We start from the raw sequence: 4,953 nt of genomic DNA on the forward strand, positions 1-4,953 counted from the left end.
CCACTCTTCTGGTAGAAATCGGAAAACTCAGACCATAGTGTAAGCAACCTCGGAAGAGCTTCATAGAGATTCTTGTACCCACTGATAAGGCCTTGAGCATAGAAATACATTCCCTCATATAGGTAATCCCACCCGGAGGCAAAACAACCTCTTGTATCAACATGTAGCTCATCATAATACTTAGCCAAGTGGGAATATCCCTTCTCCCATGGATGCAATTCCTTGACTAGTTGGCTGCAAAACTCTAAAACATTCTTTTGTTTTAAACCATTGTAATGGGTCCATTTGACATACAAAAGAAGAGTCTTCGCAACCTCCTTTTTGTCACTGAAAACATCAGTAGTTGAACTTGGCGGAGCTATCGATAAGTTTTTAACAGAGGAAATTACACTAGACCAAACAACCTCCTTGGGCAGCATATTAGGCAGCATATTCATTAGAGACGCCTGTAACTCTGTAATGGCATCTTTCCGATGCTCAGTGATCCAAAGAATCTTTGCCTTTTCCAGATGAACATTAGGTGCACCAGAAGCCTGAGCTTTCCTAATTGCCGTTCGAGCTAATTCATAGTCTCCAGCCAAACGACAAAGCTTTGCATATTTAAGACAACAGTTTCCAACTTCAGCACCAAGCTTAAAGACATCAAAGACAAGCCTTCGGAAAGCTAAGAGAGGTTCCCTTGTCCACAATGATAATTGAGTATATCTGAGCCGGTTCTCCCAGTTAGCTACTACTTTTGGAAACACCGGATCACTTGTACTAAACGAACCCTCGTTAAAAAGCACCTCAAACTCCTCTACCTCCCTTAGCAAGTGAAGTTTGACAACAAAATGATAAGCTCTTACATAGGAGTCCATGCCTGCACAGGCTAGAGGAGCAATTAGAGCTTGTTTGGACATTTCTAGCCTCTCAGCTACAGAGTGTTGACTTTTCTTTATCATTGCTTGGAGAATCTTGCCGAGATCTCTGTCAAAAGAGGCATTACTATCTGAGCTACTATCGAGTAGGCCTTCTTCATCTGCTCCACCAAGATACTCATTCATCAAGTCCCACTCTCCAAGTCTCCATGCAGCTTGTATACCTAGTGTGCACCACGTTTTCTTGTACTCAGGTACTCTGAAAATTAGTCCGTCAACTTGAGTGACCATTTTCTGATAGTGGCAAATGTTAAGTAAGCAATTAAGAACATCTAAGTGTCTTTGAACTGATGTTGGTTCCATCTGAAGGGCTTGTTCACATGCAATAAAAACTTCTGCCCAGCTACCAGATTTCTTATCTATCAACAATTGGTCTTGTAAACTTAACGATTTACTTAATCTTGCGAAGCCCGAAAGACCATCAGGCTCATCAAGGCAGCTGTATATTTCCATTAGAGAAGAAACATCAGCGTTTTCAAAGATGCAGGTGTTCCCTGCTACTGGATTTGAGGAGCCTGGATTTTCACGTCCATGGGATTCGAGGTACATCAATGACCTGGCATAAGCTTGACACTTGAATGGTGCCTTAGCAAGCTTGTCCTTGGGAATAGCAATCAAAAAGTCCAACACGTTTTTACATTGTAAACGAAGTTTCTCTTGTTCATTATCTTCTGTTGCTTCTTCGCCTGATGACTCATCTTCTGTTGCAGATTCGCCTGATGACTCCGAAGATGACGAGAGTGACGAATCCGAAGATGATGAGAGTGACAACTCCGAAGATGCTATTCTCTGATTCACATCATCAACCCATTTGCCAAGGTTATCGAGAAGCGTGAAAACAGCTTGAACACAAACTGCACTCTGGCCAACACCAAAACTGTTTTCTGACGCAGCAGGATCAAGAACAGAAAGGATCTCTTCCTTAATTCTTTCTTTTCCTATACTTGTATTTCCAATAATATCAAGAACCAAATATGGTAAAAGATAAGTAGCTATCTGCATATCATGATACACTATGCCTAGGCAAGCCTCAAATATCATCTTTCTACTGGATTCATGTGAATATGTTGTCAATTTCTTTATCCAGTCGGATACCCACCTTCTGAATGACATAGAAGACCGATAAATTGGAAACTCTGATTCAGGGCTAGAAATTTTCGGAAGCTTATAGTTTGAAGTCAAGCATGGAGCTATTAGTTCTTTAATCTCGTCTGAGAACCGGTGCCACAGTTCTTCTCCCCGTTGTTTATTCGCGTCAGATCCACCAGAATCAGATACATCGTGTGGCACAACAATCCCAGCTAATGATGGCATACAACCAGCAAACTTTAGTAAATCTTATATGGCAAAAGCAGCTGAGTCTTGTATGATAGTATCATGTGCAGCTCTAAAATCTCTTGCCAAGTATTTGTGAATGAGCTCAAATATAAGATCATCATCTGAGAATAGGACATCAAAATGATTGTATGAAGCAACTCTCAGTTATGATTGTATGAAGCAACTCTCAGTTTGGCGGGGTCAATAGCACCTATTGCTCCAAGAAAATCTGCATAGACTAACTCAAATTTCTGACCCATTGTATTTCGTGATTCTTCTGCACAATTCTGTAATAAAGATGTGATCAATGTGCTCAAGAACTCCATGTCTGAAACAAGTTCGTAAGCAATCGGTGCAGCAACACCTTCATTTCTACAGTACAGCAATTTTCTTAGCTCACATGCCACCATGTACCTGACATTCACGTTCTCATGTTCCATACCATTTACAATATCCCGTAACTGATCCTTCAGGCTCATTGATCCACGTGCTCCTGCAATAGCTTGGTTCAATTCTTCTAAACAAGGTATGGTAGGTAAGCTGGGAATCCCACAGAGGTGCTGCTTTTGAATATCTCTGTTCTTCAAAACTAGTGCCTCAAGAATCTTCACCACTTTGTCGAGCCATTCATTCTCTCTTTCTAAGAAGGGTATAAATGCCGCAAAAACCTGAGAGATCATATTCTTCATGCTAGATTGCGATTTGGCAGCCATCTTGTTTGTTAAAAAATGCAAGATCGAGAGATCCTGGCTCTGAAGTGCATCTTTCTCAATGGCATGGATAAGGAGAAGCATAATCTTCGGCAGATGTGCGTTGAGATACTTGTCCATCATCTCAACGAGAAGCTTAATACGCGGCAATGCTTGTTCCTGAAGAAAACTATCGTCTACATGAAGCATTTTTCTGTCAATACTATTAAGGAGTCCAGCAAAATAGCTTTGTAAGAATTCAGAAAGATCATCTGTATCTGTTAAAACTTTTGAGATCTTCTTTATTACATCAGGCAGTCTCTGTATCCGGCATAAGCAAAGTATTGACATAAAACAGCATGTCATGAACCACAAACAATCGCCAATTACCACACTACAAGAAAACAAATGATTAGCGACTACAAATAGCGACTACATATGAAGTCGCCAAAAATAACGACTACATAGTGACAAATTGGCGATTATTTTGTGACTACAAGTAATTAGTCGCTACTGAGTCACTCTATAGCGACTAACTGATGCAGTCGGTACGGTGGTCGTATTTTAGCGACTACGAAGCGACTATTTTGTTAATGGAATTATGTCGTCGCAAGTTAACGACTACGGTACCAACCACATTAGGTAGTCATATATTTGGTGACTGCACGGCGACTCATGCGGCAAGTCATTCCATAGTCATCTTGTAGTCGCCAAATAGTCGTAAAATATAGTTAAAAAAACATGTTTTCCATGTGGGGGTTGGTATACCAACTTTTATGAAGGAGTCGCCAATTAGTCACCTAGGAAAGTCTATAAAAACGAGTTGCACTCATTTGTTCTCTTCATTCCGATTTCCGAGACAAGTCACTTTCCTTTCATAAAAAAAAATTCTAAAAAAAAAAAAAGTTTGGCTTTATAGAATCTTATATTTTCTCCCAAAATATATATATATATATATATATATATTCATATAATATATATATATATTTATAATGGCGGGATATTACAATTATGGTGGTAATGGCGGTAATTATCAGGAGTGGATGTACAAGAGGTTCGATAAAGTGACGGAAAATTTTTTATCTGAATTCGAAGTGGGGGTGGACCAATTCTTATCGTTTGCAAGTAGCCAAGATACAGTTCAGAATAATGGGGGTAAGTTTCTTTGTCCATGTAGTGTTTGCAATAACAATAGATGTCTCTCAGGTAGAAGAGTTATAAGTCATATGTTTAGTAATGGATTTATGCCAGATTATTATGTTTGGTATAACCACGGAGAAGAAATCAATTTGGATATAGGAAGTAGTTATACTGATAGGACGTATGATGGGAGTCATGAAGAAATGGGTAATATAGTAGAAGATCCATATGTGGATATGGTGAATGATGCATTTCGTTATAATGTGGGTTTAGATGATAATTATCATCAAAATGATAGTTATGAGAATGTGGAATAACCGGTACAAAACCATTCGCAGAAATTTTACGACTTGTTAGATAGTGCAAAAACTCTTTTATATGATGGTTGTCGTGAAGGTCACTCGCAATTGTCATTAGCTGCTCGAGTCATGCAAAATAAGGCGGAGTATTATATGAGTGAAAAGTTAGTAGATTCGGTTTGCGGAATTTTGATGGATTATTTACCAGAAGACAACCAGTCTACTAGTTCACATTACGTGGTAGAGAAATTGATGCGTAATTTAGGCCTTCCATATGATACAATTGATGTTTGTATTAACAATTGTATGATTTTCTGGAAAGAAGACGAAAAGGAAGAGACATGTCTATTTTGTGGTTCACCAAGATGGAAGCCTAAGGAGGACCGACGGAGAATAAGAGTACCATATAGTCGTATGTGGTATCTACCTATTGCTGATAGGTTGAAGAGAATGTATCAGAGCCAAAAGACTGCAGCGGAAATGAGATGGCATGCGGAGCACCAATCAAAAGAGGGAGAAATGAATCATCCTTCTGATGCGGCGGAGTGGAGATATTTCCAAGAGCTTAACCCTCGGTTTGCGGAAGAACCC

At 39.5% G+C, this 4,953-nt stretch overlaps 1 pseudogene; it reads right to left on the minus strand.

Moving 5' to 3' along the window:
- The window catches only part of LOC104793883, a 25,458-nt pseudogene that overhangs the window by 2,287 nt on the left and 18,218 nt on the right, over positions 1 to 4,953 (minus strand).

This window comes from Camelina sativa, chromosome 6 (assembly GCF_000633955.1).
Source record: "Camelina sativa cultivar DH55 chromosome 6, Cs, whole genome shotgun sequence".
NCBI classification, from domain to species: Eukaryota; Viridiplantae; Streptophyta; class Magnoliopsida; order Brassicales; family Brassicaceae; genus Camelina; species Camelina sativa.